Source organism: Alexandromys fortis, unplaced genomic scaffold (assembly GCF_014885135.2).
Source record: "Alexandromys fortis isolate MF-2015 unplaced genomic scaffold, M_Fortis_MF-2015_v1.1 scaffold_2_1_26212458, whole genome shotgun sequence".
NCBI classification, from domain to species: domain Eukaryota; kingdom Metazoa; phylum Chordata; class Mammalia; order Rodentia; family Cricetidae; genus Alexandromys; species Alexandromys fortis.
The window spans coordinates 17,857,420-17,874,975 of NW_026067930.1; the positions used below are offsets into that span (position 1 = coordinate 17,857,420).

The 17,556-nt window shown below is 43.3% G+C and overlaps 1 protein-coding gene across 1 annotated transcript in view; it reads left to right on the forward strand.

Annotated features, from left to right (window-relative positions):
• Sntb1 (syntrophin beta 1) overlaps positions 1-17,556 on the forward strand; it is a 208,197-nt gene that overhangs the window by 102,458 nt on the left and 88,183 nt on the right. The gene's annotated exons all lie outside the window — the stretch shown is intronic.

A 17,556-nucleotide genomic window follows, 5' to 3' on the forward strand; every position in this document is an offset into this window, starting at 1 on the left:
CTCCGTGGTTCTCATGAGTAGACTGGAAGGTCCTCCCACCCTCCAAGCATGGGGAAGGTGCATATTGTAAGAAGGAGATTGTACTCCACCCAGGGCTCCTCCCATTCTTGCATTCTCTGTCATCAGGAGGTAAATGCACATGACCCAGTTTCTAGGTAGAGTGGGAGAACTGGAATCAGCATCAGCATCCCAGTATCTTCCCTGGTTTGTTCACTGTGAGTCTATGAGATTTTAGGTAACCTCCTCAAACCGCCATAGTTTGGTTTTGTCATCTATAAGATGAGGAAAATTGAAATAGATATAAGCCTGTGAGGGCTCAGTGAGGAAAGCCTATGAAGTGCTTAGCACCGGAATGAGTGTGCTCTGAAATGACATGTGTTAGTCATGTTAGTAAAAGGCAAACATATACCTGAGCCCCAGCACCCTCAATGGTGTCCTAGGAGGGTTAGATGGCAGAAGGCTCAAAACTCTTCTCTCCCGTAAATGAATAAGAAATGGCATCACTCTGAGACTGTTGGGCACTTTTCCAAAATCCATAAGAGACTCTGAACGCCACAGGACAGACCTTCCACCTAATCCAGGGCACTCTGGAAGACAGCAAAGGTGGAGTAAAAGCTTACGGTCTCTTTTCACTGCGAAGGTACACGACCACGCAATACGCAAGCTGTAGGAAAAGATATCAAAGAAGAAAATTAGGAAGAAGGAGGGAGGAGGGAAAGAGAAAGAGACTGTGCAGTGAGCCAGCAAATAGGGACTCTTGGTGACCTTTGCATCCACATCAAAGTGCTAAAAATAGAAGCAGCTCTACTCGTCATTCTTTACACCATGTGTGGGACAGCTGTGACTCTCACGTTATTTCTCCTAACGACTGGGAGGTACTTGGCTAGGTTCACCGTTCCTGATGGGGAAAAGCCAAAGTGATTGGGGCAGGGAGGAAACTGACTCCTTGCCTCCTTACTCCATGTGGGTTTTAGTTCTCAACCCAAGAAGTTCACTCTAAGGAAACTGCTGGGGGCCTTCTGGCTCCAGCCACCTGACATACCCCACGGCCCTCCTCCCCAGCACTCTTCCCAGTGACCTCATAACAGCACAGGGACGGGCTGCTCATAAGAGAGAAGCAGCAAGCAGCATTGAGAAAGAAGTCAGGACCGGTGGAACGAGGAGGTGGTCCTTTCCTGATGACTCTTCTCCTCCCTGTTCTCTCTTGTTCTCCCTCCATCCCCACTGGTTCCCTGGAAGTTGATTTCCTGGCTGCTCAGAATTTCCTCCTCCCTTGGGTCCTACCTACCTACCTCATCAAATAAGTCCATTCTCCCAAAACCTAACATCAAGGTTTCAGATTCAATGAATTCACAATTTGTGGTGTGTTCATCTTGTACTAAGTGTTTATGTAGTCCAGCGATTGCAAAGTCACAACTTGCAGGTATACTCTACTCATACATGTTTCTTTTAATAGTCTAACCATCATTTTAAATACATTCAATGTCATATTAAATATTGTGAAATTTTACATTTTAAAGATGGGTTTTTACATTGCTCAAACCAACCTAGTGGCTACCGTTGGGCACATGCTACTTACTGCATGCTGAGTTCTAAGTAGCAGGACCCAGAAGCAGTTTATCCTTTGACAAGGGGAAGGATGCTCTTTCTCATTCCTACTGTTCATACCTAGAGGCTTCACAGAATTTCTTGCCATGCCCTTCATATTACCCGCTTAATGTGTAATATTTTAATCCATGATATTTCTCCTAACGGCTATCTGTAATGTTACTGTTGTCCGTATTCTATGAGAAAAAAAAATAGAGGAAGATATAGAAATTTCCAGAAATATCATAGAAGTTATTGATACCTTGAAGAAAGAATTCATCAACTTTGTTTTCTATTGTTCTTTTTAGCAGTAGGCTTATAGGCTATAACACGTATGACCTATGAACAACACAAGGTCAATCAATTATCAAGACTATTTTGAGAAACCTCAGGCTTTAATAATACTGGAAATTCCATTATGTGTGTCTATCCAGAGAGGAGAATGGATTTTTAAAGCTTAATACCACTGCTGTTTAAGTCAACCACTGATGAGTTATCTGCACGACATCCTGGGTGGGAGAGGCAGAGCCTGTCCTGCTGGGAGGTGAGAAACAACAGGGCGGAATTAAAAACGAGGGTCCAGCTGAGAGAGATGGCAGGGGCAGGCAGGGGCATTGTGTCCAGATAGGTCCTGAACTGCTAAAACCCAAGAGATAAGGATGAGACTTGCTCCGAGTAAAGGAAAGAAAGGAAGAGGAAAATGATGTTTGATAGAACTGCGTTTACATGCTGGGAAGAATATAACATTGTCAGTCAGAGAGGTAATTCTGGCAAACCACAACTCTGCTGAGTACAAGAAACTCCTAATACGAAGTGATTTCGGAGGGGCAAGATGCACTGCCTGGCAGGGGCCCACAAACCTAATACAAAGGAAGAACGACAGAAAGCACCGATTTCAGTCTTGACCTACGACAAGGTAAAAAGCAGGCTGAAGAGCAGAAAGCAGAACAAAGAAGGGCTGGTTTATGCTGAAGACCAAAATTTATGAGAAACGTTTGAGAGATTTAAACACAACCAAATGACAGTACAGCAGCAGCGTGGCTAGCAGACTCTACAGAAAGAACACTACAAAACAGAAGTGTGACAGGGTAAGGTAACTTATTCTATGTCACTCTCAGTCCAAGATGAGTCACGTGGAAGGCAAAAGATGAATAAGGACATGGAAGACTTGGCTAGCACAATAATACGCTCCTAGATGTATCCTAAAATTTGTACCTTGATGTTAGAGAATAGACTCTCATTTTAGATGCTCATGAAATCCACAGTCATGACACCATGACACTTGCAATCCCATATGATCTTAAATGCACACAGAACATGCACGCAATTGGGCATAGAGTACACCACAAAGAGAATATAGTCCCATAAGGTTGAAATGATATAAACAATGTCCTCTGTCTGTAGGGGGCTGAAGCAAGAACATTAATAATAAAATCAAACCTAAAATACCTTCTTTTTTTTCTTTTTCTTTTTTCTTTTTTTTTTTCCTTTTTTTTTTCACACTCTCCATGAGTAACCCTTGAACTATGGAAGAAATTCACACTGAAAAATCTAGCCAATCATTAAAAGATAATAATGGAATCCAGTACATAGGGTTAACATAAAAGAGGGAAGAGGAGTGAAGAGTGTGACCCTGTGTTTAGCCACAGGCATGGAGCCGTCTTGGTTCTGGCACACCTACATCAAGTTAGGAAAGAACTCAGCACTGAACTCACCATCCTCTGCGTACTCCATCACCACGTTATGAGCTTTGCTGAGGGTTCGGAGTTAAAACCAGCAGAAGAGCTGGCTTTTTCGCCCAGCCTTGGCTGACCCCAAACCAGTTTCTGGATCATTACCTCCATTGTCCCCGACGTCGACACCTGACAGAACAGGCCACCTGAACTGTCAGCCAGGAGTTAATGGCCTCCTGGGTGCCCGAACATGAGAGCGGATTGACAAATGCCACCGACATCTCAGGGGCTGATGCCCTCAGTGGGTGACACACAGTTGCTAACAGTTTGCATTAAAACCTTTAATGCTCAATTTCTCAAACAGAAACAGTCGAAGAACAGCAGGCAAGATTGCTGCTCTTACTATGAAAAAGGTCACCCAGCAGGCACCAAATCCACAAGAATTTCACTGCTGGTGGCTATCAGTGAACAACACAGTCTTTTCAAAGGCTACCTTTTCATTAGGCCCCTGCTTTCCATATTTAACTCTTGGCCTTCACACCCAGCATCCTCATCCGGCCACATCTTCAGTCCCCCCAGAGTATTTGGGGCCACATCCTTTCTGATGCTTTGTTTTCCAGCCCCCATCCTCCTAGTCAATGGAATAAGACACCCTGCATTTATCCATTTGTTCAAACAGGTTCTGTCTCCCCTGCATAACAATATCTTTATTCTTCTTTATTGCATATAAACCCCAATAAGCTTTGTATCCTCCCTAATTGCCCAGCACCGGCCCCTACACCTCCAGCTTTTAAGCTCCGGCAGGCAATCCTTGTGCAATCTGTGGAAGGCTGGCAATCACTTCCCTGTCATCTTCTCAGTGGCCTTTGTTTAAGCCCCAGCAGAAGTGACCCGCCCCTCCTGGGCATCACTCTGGCTTCACCTTCCATGCAGCTCTGTCTACTTATTGCCACCTCCTGACTGACAACTTTTTCTTACATACCCACCTGTCGTTCCTGAACCCCACGGTTCTTGAAATGGGAGGCATTCAACGTTTCATGTCACTGTCCTAGCTTTCAGGGACTTCGATCAGTACCAAAGTAGCTATCCCGGAGTGTTCTCGCTAATAGACGATAAACAGCATCCTTATCGGTCCATTTGGGGCAGTCTTACATCTTCAGATTTCTCTTTTGAAGACATCTTTTCCCCCAGACAGTCTTAAATCCGAGAGAATAGATTAAAGCAACATTCGATCCCCACACGTAGAAAATTTGGTGAAATTAGGGCAATGCCTTAACGAGCCTGCTAGTGGGCATGCGCAGCTGCGTCGGCACAGGCCGTGTTATGAGGTACCAGTCACCACTTTGTGAAGTACACCGCATAACCCACTGTACATTTCACAGGTAAAGTACAAAGAAATACACTCAGCCTGCTCCGGGAAACACTGTGTATTTCTGTGCAAGGCGCTCAGGTGTGAAATGCGCTGAGGTGCTGTTCAGGATTCAAGGGGCAATGCCGGCTTGGCACAGTGACTCAGAGAGGTGGGATCTGGAGAGTCCTGTAGGGCACGCTTGGAATTATTTCCACCAAGCGCCATCCGTGATGTCACCATCCATCAGAGGCTGAACTCCAGCCACAGAGAGTCAGAAAGTTGACTTAGAGGCCTGCAAGAATGGATTCATCAGTGAAAGGTCGGCTCACATTAACCGAATAGCCAGAGTCCACTTAAGGGATCAATGCAGCTGTCAAGCGAACAGGCTTGATTGCAGGAGAGGATCTTGATGTACTCTGGCTGTGGACAGGCTGAGTAGGAAGACACATGTAAACATAAGCAGGACTATCGGAACGCCAAGTCACACCAACATTGCTAACATCCAAGGCAACTAAAGCAGGCATTTTTCCTATGTGGACTATCTACATGAGAAATTCAGGTACCACTGTAGTTATCTGATGAGTTTAAAAGCAACAGTAAGATGGGCTAATACATCTGAAGTGCTTCAAGCAAAAGGGACAAAGCTGGTCTTCCCTGCGTGGGAAGAGCCTTTTCAAGGTGGCCATTTTGTCATATTTTCCCTTGCCAACCCCCTCTCCTCTGAGCTGTGCATTAATAACTTGCGGTTTCCCGGCGTGGTTCCCCCATCCTTTCATGGCTAATTAAACCTCTTTATTTTCCATGCTTCTTTTTTTTTTCTGGTGAGGAGTCAGAACAGAGAAGAGTTTGGCTTTGTTTATCAAACTGAATCACCTTTTAGTCCTGGCTCTCTGAGGTGGCTTCATATCACTTTGTTCAGCTAGAGTTTTGGATGATCCCCCCAATACTTTAGCCCTATATCATAGAGAAATCACAATTTAGTGACTACCAACAGAAGCATGAGCATTTTATTAGCCTAAATTTATTTCCTCCTGACCCCATGCCTTATGTAGAACTCCCCACAATACTCATTAAACTTTTTGAGTACTGTCGACAATTTCCCGCCTTAATTGCATTCAGAACAAAGATTCATGAGGCACTTATGTCTACCTTTTCTCCTCAGGACGGCTTCTCTATAAAGAGGCTTGCCAAATACATAGTTTCTTACTTTGTTTCTATTTTACTGTTCTTGATTGGGCACGTAATAACTGCTTCGTAAGGGAATCTGTTGCTCGGAGATCCTGGTTTACATTACATTTGAAAACAGGAGGAAAATGTCAAATCAATGTAGAGCTATGCTATATGAAATGGACACATTTTCCAATATCTAAGTTGGAGGTCCAAATGAACTATATGCTATATCACGGGGAGGGGGAGAGAACAAAACACAACTGAAATTAGAAAGGATGGATTCCAATCTTAATCTCATCACTTGTTGTCTATTACTACTTTCCCTGCTCCCAGGTTCTTTAAATGCATAAGTGAATACTTCTGTGCCTTCCAAAGTCTTATGTTGAAACCTAATCGTCCTTTCAGTAGTATTAGGAGGCGGGATGTAGACTGCTCAGCCACACATGAAACAGCTGTGTCACCACCACTATCCAAGGCTCAGGGACCATGAGGAAATGGGGACAGAGAGAATAAGAGTCACAGGCTGGGGGAGTCCAGGGTGAAAGGGTGTCTTCTGGACATTTCACGACCATTGTAATCATGAGCATCTATGGTTTCCTGCATAAGCCTCGTACAAAATCCGGTCAGTTAGCATTCTAGTATGGAGGAAAAAAGGAGATCATGAGCCCCAACCCCTTAACTGGGGGATCATTGACAATTGGCAGGGTTGGAAGAACTGGTTTTGGTTAAAAGTGCTCCACACTCCAGTGGATGGGCTCATACCCATGAGTATATGGGCAGTACACTTAGGTCTCAGTGCGCTCTAAAACAAAAAAAGATACAAAGTTGGAAATGGGTAGGGAGGGGCAGAATGGATGTGGGAGGACTAAAAGGTAAGAGTAGGGGTAAACATAGATAAGAATTATGGGTGAATTTAAGTTGTAAGAGGTGGTTAATAATAAGCCTGAGCTACCAGGCCAGTTTCCAATTAATATAAGTCTCTGTGTGTTTCTTTGGGACTGAATGGCTGCAGGACCAGGAAGGGCAGAAACTTCCATTTACAGTTAACCTTGTTACCTTTGTATTTGAGTAGAACCAGCTATCACTCTTTTCTTTTCCAGGGCTCCCATTCAGAATAGAGCCATTTGTCCTAAGCCTGCTCTGCCACTATCTCCAAACATGGGTCTTGCTTGGTTTCAGTGTTTCACAGTTGGAGGGGAACTTGTCTTAGAATGGAACAAGAGTCTCCATCTCACTTGCGTCTGAGTTAGATATCTAGATGAGACTTCTGACTTTATTCTGACTTTAGTTTTTTTTTGTTTTGTTTTTGAGACAGTGTTCTCTGTAGCTTTGGAGCCTGTTGTGGAACTAGCTCTTTAGGCCAGGCCGGCCTCAAACTCACAGAGATCTGCCTGCCCCTGACTCCTGAGTGCTTGGATTAAAGGCATGAGCTCAGCTCTGACTTTAGATTTTTAAATTGATGCTAGAACGAATTACAATTTGGGAGACTACTGGGCTGGTGTAAGCATACCTTATACTTCTGAAAGGCATGGATTTTGAGGAATCAGGCTTAGCTCTTAAATTCTTATCTCCCCCAAATTTATATGATGAAGCCTAATCTTCTGTGTAATATTATTAAGACATGAAATTTTTGTGGAGTGAATAGAAGACTAATGATTAAGTTTCATGCCCATAAAAAGAGTTTCCAAGAAGCCTATTCAAGCCTGTTGCCACATGACAACACGTACTAGCCATTATCTATGAAGAGCAGATATAAACTACACACCAAATCACCTAGATCCTTGATCTCAGACTCCCCTGGATCCAGAACTGTCAGTATTAAAGCTCTGGTGTTTTGAACTTCCCAGTCCAAGATATTCTTTCTTATCTGCCTATATAAGACAGAGATGTTTTCTGGAAAACATGGCTTGACATTCTAGCCACGTCTAATGGTTTGTGATGACCGGTGGCTTAATGGTGACAACCTCTGATTCCTACTAGGACAACAATATCATAATGTAGATTTTCAGTCAAAGTGTCTTCATTACTGGGTACATGGAAAGCCGAAGCGTTCTATTATAATGTTGTTGCTGTTTTTTTTTTTTTTATTTCTTCCTCTTTACTCAGAGATCAGAGAACTTTCCAGGTCATGTCCCCAAGCTGTTGAGCAAAGATTTATTTCATAAGAAAACATTCTTTCACAGAGATTTTTAAGGCTGCTGAAATTGCTGACTTTTAGCAAGGACCTACATTCTAATTTCTCAACTTGTAGTCTCCAAAGAACTTAAGCATTATCTATGTGTCAAGTCCCAAGACCTCAGCCAGGCTCGCTAGCACAGCTGCTCGGAAGGCTGAAGGGAGAGGATCACAATTGCAAGGCCTGCCTGAGCTACACAGCCATTTCGAAGGCTAACCTTATCAGCTTAAAGGAGACCCTGACTCCGAATAGAAAACTTTTAAAAAGACCTAGGGACATGGCTCAGTAAAAGATTGCTTACCCTCACATGTATGAGGACCCCAGTCTGATCCCCAGTACAAAGAATAAAATTAAATCCCAAGTCCTCAACCTAAGACTTCCTCCCTCCTTCTGCTACCCACTACAATCCCCACCCCCCTTCCTAAGAAATGCCTATGGCTACTTTAAATATTCAGCACTTTGGCGTTCAAACCCCTGGCTCCTTTGTGACTCTTGTGTGGATTTTCCACTTTCTGCAAAATTGCAATTGTCTTCAAACCCAAAACAAATAGTTCTTAATATTCTTCAGTTATAGGTCCAGGTGTTAATGGCAAAGTGGTTTCTGTATCTGTGGAGAAGATGATTTTTCAAGCTCTAGATCGATAATCTTCCTGAAGCATGCTAGTGGAGTTCCTTGTACTTGGCTACACAGTGTGTGTGTGTGTGTGTGTGTGTGTGTGTGTGTGTGTGTGTGTGTGTGTGTGTGTATTCAATCATATGAGTCAATGTTCTTAGTCTTTGACTCTTTCTCTTGTGTGGTTGTTTTGCTAGATTCCAATTCATTGTTTTCATTTTATCTTACTGTATTCTATTGTATTTCATTACTATTCCTCAGATGCTTGTTTGCTTTCTAACCAAAGACAGAAAGGGTATCCAGCCAGATGGGAGGGGGAGTAAGGAAGAACTAGGAGGAACAGGGGGAAGAGACTTCACAATCAGAATATACTGTATGAAAAAATACATTTTTAATAACAGAAAAAAGAATCAATGTTATAATTTTTCAATTGCAGCCTAAAGAATAAGTTAAATATTTAACATTTAAAGCTAAAATTAATTCATTCATGTCTTCAGTCCCAGCTACAAAAGAAGTTGAGGCAGAGGGATTATTTGAGCTCAGGAATTGGAGACCAGTGTGGGTAAAATATCAAGATCTTTACTTCAAAACCACCACTATTTTATTGTTGAAAAGTAATGTATTTGATCTAAAATAGTGCACTTTTCTCTACCTCCGAAACTACCATTTTGGCTCTGCATATTTATCTCTCTTATCATCTGCATATCGCCCGTCTACCAAATTGCTCATCACCTAGATATAGCCAAGCAAAATATTTTGTCACTGGAGAAAAGAAAGGGGGAATGTATCAAGTATAAGTGTGGCTGTATTTATATAAAAATAAAACGAGAGGGGGAAATGTAGGGAGTAGCCGATGAAGACATCTGGCATTGACCTCTGAACTCTACACATACGAATGCACACATATGTATATACAGGTGCACACTAGGCACACAAACACCTATACCCACTAACACCACATACGTACAAAAATGATGGGGCTAATAAAAACCAGGCAGTTTAAAATAGATTGGAGTTAAAAGATTGGTTTCTAAGTAGCAGTTATTCATCATTTGTTTTATGGCCTGTCTAGCAGTCCCCATCTGAAATCCTAGGAATCTGCTGGCGTTACTCAGTTGTTAGTGTCCCTAGCAACTGGGAGCTCCTGGTGCTACCTGCCTTCCCCCCCCCCGCCCCGCCCCACCATGTTCTGACAGTCATTCTTCACATCTCAGGGTGCTGGAACTCCTCCTTAGGTTTTCTGGGCAATTCTTATTGCTCTGCCACATTATTTGAACTGGGATTTTACATTTAAGTACACTTTGTTTACATTTTAGCATCGGTGTGTGGCTCTTTCCGCTGTCTGGCATTCCCTTTGCATAGAACTTGATCTGTCCCCAGCACGTTTTCTGTTAGCTCTCGGAGACTGTTAATTAGCTGAGTTTTTGCTGTCCTCTTTGGTCCCTTTTTCTGTTCGTTGATTGCTTTGGAAGCATTTTCATTTTTCCTATTGGAGGCTTTCCTCAAACGTCTGCTGGTCCCTTGTTATCGGTTCATTATTTAGATGGAGGGAGACTAAGAAGCCTATTAAAGCCCGTGGGCATCCGTAGAGATGTAGAAGAGGTTACTTCTGATACCTCTGACGTGTATGTGTTTAGAAGATTTTTTTTCTGCATCTACTCATTCACTCCAGAATGAATCGCCTGCTCTTTCTTTGGGTGTGGATGGAGAGTGAGAAACCACCTGGCTGCCATCATTCTGAAAGTCCCAACGTTTAGCATATAGAACGCACTGAGGACTCTTATTTTCAGCCCTAATCCTCTCGGGAGGTTCTGGGTCATGCAGCTCCAATACTCCTAGCTGGCATCCTTTCTGTGTGTGCTTTAGCTTTTAGCTCCCTCTAGTCTTCCTCCTCTCTGAAGAGTCAGTGCCTCATTCCCGACTGCCCACCTTTCCAACACCTATTGAAATATTGCCTATCTCCTCCTGTGAGCATTTAGACCCACTGGGCTCTTAGGAAGGAGGGGTTAACATGAATGACCATGCCACACTGGGTTTTGTTCAACAAAAATCTTAGCAGAATTTGCATATTTGTATATACAACAAGCGCACAAAAGGTTCAATTTAATGAGCTTAAAAACATTTCCGATCCCCGTTATTTTTTTAAGAAAAATCTATTTCCTTCATAAATGAACTTTAGCACCCACACTATTAGCATACATTTTTAATCAGCAAGATATGAATTAGTAAGGTTTCTCTAACAAGCGAGCACTAGCTGAAAATGATCTCTGGTCTGCCTTGAGAAAGAGTTCAGAGGCCTCACCAAGCAAGATTCCAGGATTTCATCAATATGCAGGCCCACGGGTCCATGGGTCCACATGAGTTCGTTTGAGTTCATTCCTGTATAGTAAGTACCCCCCTTCCAGGAAATTTTCAGTTTCTCCTGTTGTAAGAGCTCTCGGAGAGGTTGAACTTGACCATCTGGGCGCTCAAGGATTTCTGCTAATGTTGACTCTCAAATACAGGTCTTGTCCCTTTGCTCTTGATCCATTCATTGACCTCCATTTGGTTTGCAAATAGCTGTGCTAGGGTTTTCCAGCTGAGATAGTGGGGGCTCTGGAAATAACCCACAGCCTTCTGCAGACATCCTCTGTTCACGCAGGTACCACCTGTGCCGGTGAGTCAACAGCGGGAGGGGGGTTCATGCATCAAGACCTTGTTCCCTCTTTCCACATGTGCAGAAATTTGTTTTCCTTAATGGGAAAAGCGGTGGGGCACAGATCGTCATGGATGCATTTAGAGTATCCTGCTAACACATAAGGTTGGTGCCACCTTCGTTCCTAAATAACGCTAATTGGGAGTTTGACACTGCTGGCCCATTGAGCTTTGTTGTTTTGTTTGCATTTGATTTCGGGAACAGACTTTCATTCTGTGGCCAAGCTGGCCTTGAATTTGCAATGTTCTCACCTTGCGTGCTGAGATGACGTGTGTGTGTGTGTGTCTCCATACCCGACTTTCTCTGTCTCTTTCAGTTTCAACTCCTAAATAGCTTCTTTTTTAAGTTCTATGCTATATGTCAGGTTCTGCTTCACATTTGTTTCAGACGGATCTAACAGTAGCATTAGACACTACTCATTAAATTCAGAAGGGCAATCAAGAGAATATTAGCCCCAATCCTAGGATGCAGGAGTCATCCTTGAAAGGTTCACTAAACAGCACTCAAGGTGGGGACGTTCTTGTTACCTGAATGAGGTCTCTGTATGTGAACCCCAATCCTCTGTTGCCTCACCGGGACAAGTGATACCTACTTGAATAGAGTAAGACAGGAGGCAGCTGTACTGCAAGCAACAACGCATATCCAGATCTTAGCAGCAGGAAGAAGCTGGTCTCACTCCCAGGCTTGGGAGGCTACTGCTCTGGACCAGGAGAGCCCCATCTGGGGTCAAGGACAAACTGCTGCTCTAACATCCCCTCTCCTGTTTATCATTACCTGTTAGTGCTTACACACAGATGGAAGCTAGAGCCCAGGAAGCCGACATACCATCATTTAATCCATAGAATCTGGGCCCTTGGAACCCAGAGCAAGGCAAAGAAGGATAAAGGAAGAAGCTGGAAGCAAAACAGTTTTAAAAAAAAAACATAAGAATATAGTGCATTTAGAGTGAGACCATGTCTCAAAAAACAAAGAAAGTTATTGAATTCTGCCTCTTTGATGATAGGTCTGATATAGGCAATCCACGTGTTGACTAGTTAGTTATAAGAACATGGGATCTGTCTAAGTACTAACTTCACTGGCAACATCACCATGGACAGCTTCAACTCACTATGTGTAGTTTCCCGTTTCATAATGGGAAGTCACACCCCCAGTAGAGTTTCGGTAGGATTTCTTTTAAAGCTGGGTGTGGTGAAGAATGTAATTTTAGCACTTGCCCAATAAGGGCCGTAAGATCAGGAGTTCAATTCCAGCTTCAAGTTACATAGTTCAGGCTAGCCTGGGCTAAATGAGATCTATCTATCTATCTATCTATCTATCATCCATCTATCTATCTATCTACCTATCATCTGTCTATCCAGAGTTCCTCTGTGTAACTCTGGCTATCCTGGCCTCAAATTCAGAGAGCCATCTGCCTTGACCTCCTGAGTGCTATGATTAAAGGTGTGCACTACCATGTCTGGCTAGAACCCTTCTTAAGAACAGCAAAAAGATTTATTTTAACCACAATGATGGGAATCGGACATCAAAAGGCTTGGAAGATAAGACAGTTAATTTGGGCTAAACTGGAAGTGATAGGAGTGGTCATATAGCAGGGAGTGCTCAGGGTCCCCGGACTCTAAATGGGCTTGCAGTGGTCTACTGTACTCTAGGAAAGAGAGCTCATAAAAGGGACTTATCCATCATCACAAAGCCACGCACAGCTGAAGACACAGCTAAGAAGGCTGTTGTCACCACACCAAGCTGGCTTTGATAGTGAACTATCCACCAAAAGGGAAAATCTGGCAAGAGAGACATGGAAGGATAAGGGTGTATGAGCCCAGCCATGATGCATCAATTCAAGCCAAACCTCTCGGCCACAAAACTTGGTACTAATCCTGTAAAGTGACAAATTCTGCACCCCTTCCCCCAGTGTGGTGTGCTTTCTTTGTCCATCTGGAATAAAACGCTCTCCCCATCTCTGTTACGGAACACACAGTAAACGCCAAGTGCTGCCATTACTTTTTATCACTGTATGATTAAACATTCAGCCCACTGGAAAATGTTTTCTCGTGTTACCTGGAAACGAAACACTAGATCCAGAAGTGAAAACTCATGGAGCTATTTTCTCAAGAGGTCAAACAATATTTTTTTTAAATCTTTTGCATTGTACAGTCATGAAAAGATGATTCCCTTGCAGGCCAGGTCACCCCAGGCTTGAGGACTTGCTGCTTCATTTATGATCATCGAGTGACTTTTAGCCATTCGCTTCTTGGGATTTTATTTTTAATGTGGAGTAAGGATTGACAATGCCGCTGTGTATGTACAATAGCGAAATTAAATAAGACGGCCTTTGTCTCATGCACGGCATACCGTAAACACTTAGCAAGTGTCGTCTCGTCTTGCTTCCCTTTCCGTAGAAAATAAATTATCTTTCACTGCTCAGAATATCAAAAGATCCTTCTAGTGTGAAGAAATGTTAAGAATTTTTTAGGTTGTGACAAGTGTTGGATAAGAGAAGCCTGTTTTTTTTTTAATGAATTAACAATTATAAAATGCGGTTTCAGTCCTTGAAAACCCCAGCATGATTTTTATCAGTTTCTGTCTGATCTTGCATCTGTGAAGCTGACACTCTGAAGAATGGGGTCAGTTTGCAAACAGCATCTTTCTTTTCTCCAGGAGGCACAGATGTAGGCTTTGAAGCACGACACTACACCACACGGAGGTGTAGAGTCCTACCAAGGCCACATACGATCATAGAGAAATACCCCAATACGTCTGCTGTCAGATGGGAAAACAAGTGGGTCATAACAAGCAGGGGGCCTGAGCCAGTGTGGACATTTGAATGCAGATAGTCCTGCTGATATCAGAGGAGTCCACCAGTCCTACCTGCTTCCAAGGTTTTCAGAACTGCTCTTGCCATACGTGAGTGCTGAGCTGTCAGGGTGATGTTCGTGCACAGCCAGCAACACAGAACGTGTGCTTTGATTATTTCTATCCTGTTCTACAGATGTTATCACTCCAACCTCCTCGTCTGTATTCTCATGGGGAGGATCAACTATTCTATTTTGAGACAGGTGCTTATAATTTTTGAATCCATGGAAGAGCTAACTGGAACCAATAAGGATTGAACTAAATGAAGTCACAAAATGCCATTAAAACTTGCGTTCTTAACAGCTGAGAACCACTGCTTACTTAGCTGCCTGACCCTGCTGTGTTGTAAAGAAAGCAGATTTAGTTTTGAAAACCGAAGGACAGAGGTTTGGGTTGCAACTCTTTGTGATCGTGAACAGTTTATTTTACATCCCTGAGCCCGAATTCACCCATCAGTCAGGTGTGTGTTATGAAGTCTGGTTTTTCAGAATTGTCTACTTGTCTCTCAAAGTCCCTGAGTGAATACAATGGATTTTACCAGGAAATACAGAAAGCAGGTGAATGAACCGAATAAGGGGTGCTTTCGAGGTGCAAACACTTCACTCTGAGTGTTGGCAGAACAGAAATCATTGCAGCATGCATTTGATGTGAGTTTTAAACCCTGAAACCTGAAACTTCAAGAAAACATATTTGCAATTATTTCAGATTCATCTTAGGTTCCCAGAGATGATACAAGTTTACTCACTTCAACAACTGAGAGTTCCAGATAAAAATTTGTTGGAACTAATCTATGGAATAGTAGTCCGTGAATCTCTTCAGCCAGGATACAGTGAGGGAAGGGAAAGTAGTCATGTGACCTAAGTGATAAGGGATGTCATACAAGGAACTGGTCACCCTCAAAAACTCAGAAGGAATGGGGAAGACTTTAGACTACTGTCTTAGTTAGCAAACAGAAAGAGTAACTGGGAGTGGTGTGGGCTTTTTAAAATTCAAAGCCCTCCGTGAGTGACAAACCTCCTCCAACAAGACCATACCCCCTAATCCTTCTCAAACAGTTCCACCAGCTAGGGACAAAGTATCAACACATGGGAGCCCATGGGAGCCATTTGAACCATAATAATCAGTAGCACCTGTGAAGCCAATCACGGTTTGCCAGTAAAACTACTCAAACCTTGACATCGGGTCTTTCTCTAATTCTGGCTGATAAGATGGGCTTTGCCCTTTCTGGGCTGTCACAAACATGAGCACATATGTTCTGGAGACTATAATGTCACAATGTCAAAAATCCTCCCTCAGCCTGAATCTTCAGCTAACCTAGTGAAGCAGATCCCTGTCCCAGCCATCTCAAAGCACGTTCGGAACACATAACATGGTATTTCATGGACTTGGGTTATACTAACTGATCAAGATCTCATGATCATTCAGTAGTAGTAGCCCACCGTAAACACAGGCATCATGACCACACCATCGGCACTGGCATCTTATGTTTATACTAAGAGTTCAATCAAGTTATTTGATTTTCACTAAGAAATGCCATACAGCTAACAATATGACAGATGGCAGTTTTTTTCTCTCTCTTTTTCACTCTGTATGGTTTTTAAATGTAAGCCTTAAACTGCTAGAGGCATTCAAGTGAAGCAGTGTGGCCCAAAGATGCCGGAGGTTGGGACACTGGGTCTTTTCACATTTAGAACATGTGAAAGGTGTGTTTTGCTACTGCAACTATAGTAGTTGCTTTTAGAGGCTGCTACTGTTTGTAGCTGAAAGCCTTTCCCTCTGGGTCCAGAGAGAACGTCTTTGTTTACAAAGAACCAATGCCTCTTCCGCCCCAGCAAATGTAGGTGTAACAACAGTATAGCCACCTCCTGCCACAGCTAAGACACTGAAACGTGTCTGCGTGTTTGCAGCATCTCTTCTGCCTCCCTAACCTGTATACCTGTATTGGAAGGCAAGAGCACTGATGGTTTTACTCTTTTACTGTTTTAAGCGAGCATATGAAGCGGTGAACTTTATTCCGGCACTATCATACATCTATGTCATTAGAGTGTGTGCCCTCCTCCACTGCCCAGCTCCCCTTTGCTGGTCTCTGTCCTCCCCTCCAATAAGCTTCTCTTGTGTCTCATGTTCCATGAATTCCATTAAGGGCCATCAATCTTTAATAAGAACAGAATATTGAAACGTTTTGCTTTCTTGTTTCTTTCTGCCATTTCTCTCATATTTTTACCTGAGTTGACTTCCATTATAATAATTCTCAGGCTTTTCTTTTAAAAAAAAATATCATCGTTGCGGTATTGATGTGAAAGTAAAATGAGATAATGGATGCTAAAGTATTCAATAACTTATAAGATTGTAAGTAAAAAAAAAAAACAACTTTTTTTCAGTAGCCTGTGAATGGTCACTTTATCTCTGGGAGCCGTACAAACCCCACAGCATAATGTTTTCTTCTGGACAACACGCAGCTATTGCACCCACGAATTCAAAATAGCTTTGATTACCAGTCCAAAACCGCAGACTCTTGGGCCCACCAACATCCCATCATGGATGGAGATAACTATGGGGCGCCACTCTTTCTTGGGGAGCTTTTGGAAATTAATAGGGCCTGGGGGAAGGGGAAACATTTCATCAGAGGTGTAGATAGTGATCAAGTTGCCCATAGTCTAGGGAATGACCTTGTCCGAGCACCCTACTCCAACACAAATGGGCCAGAACATTGAAGAGGAAGGGCTGCACAGGTAGGAGGAGGACGACTTGGGATGTAGAGTGGGGGGCCGACAAGAGGGGGTAATGAGGGACACGATCCACATTCACTGTATACATCTATGGAACTGCCAGAACTATTTTAAAATACTGACTAAAAAAGAGAAAAATCCACAGCCTAATGCCGTTCAGCAAAAAGGTGGTGAAGGTTTCTCCGACTGGAGTGTCAATGTGTCATCTGAGCGCAGCTGTTCCCATGCTGTGGGTGATGGTTGCCTGTGATTTCATTTGATTGACAGCAGCATTTCTCAGAACTCGGTGAGGGTAGCAGCCTTGCTTCTCCGCGTCATGCCGTCCCTCCAGCACCCATCCCAGGACCTGGTGCAGAGTAGACACTGAATCCTCTCGATGAATGAGTGGATGGTTGAGTTGCAAAAGCACACGAGGAAGACCCATACGACCCCAATGGGTGTCTCGGGCTTTGCTCAGCATTCCTCTCAGCTACAAGTCAACATGTGCAGTGCCAAACAGATGCCATCCGTTTCTGCACCTGTGAGCTTTGTGGCGCCTTAGGAACTCCCCGAAATAGCCCAGATCTGTCCCTGGGTGAACAATTATTTACAGTAATTGCCCAAGTGAATGCGTTAGTAGTTGGCAAAAAAAAAAAAAATCACAAGGCACCATTATGTGGAGGGGGAAAAAAATCCCCCGTGCTATGGCCACAGGGTTACGTGTTCAATTCTA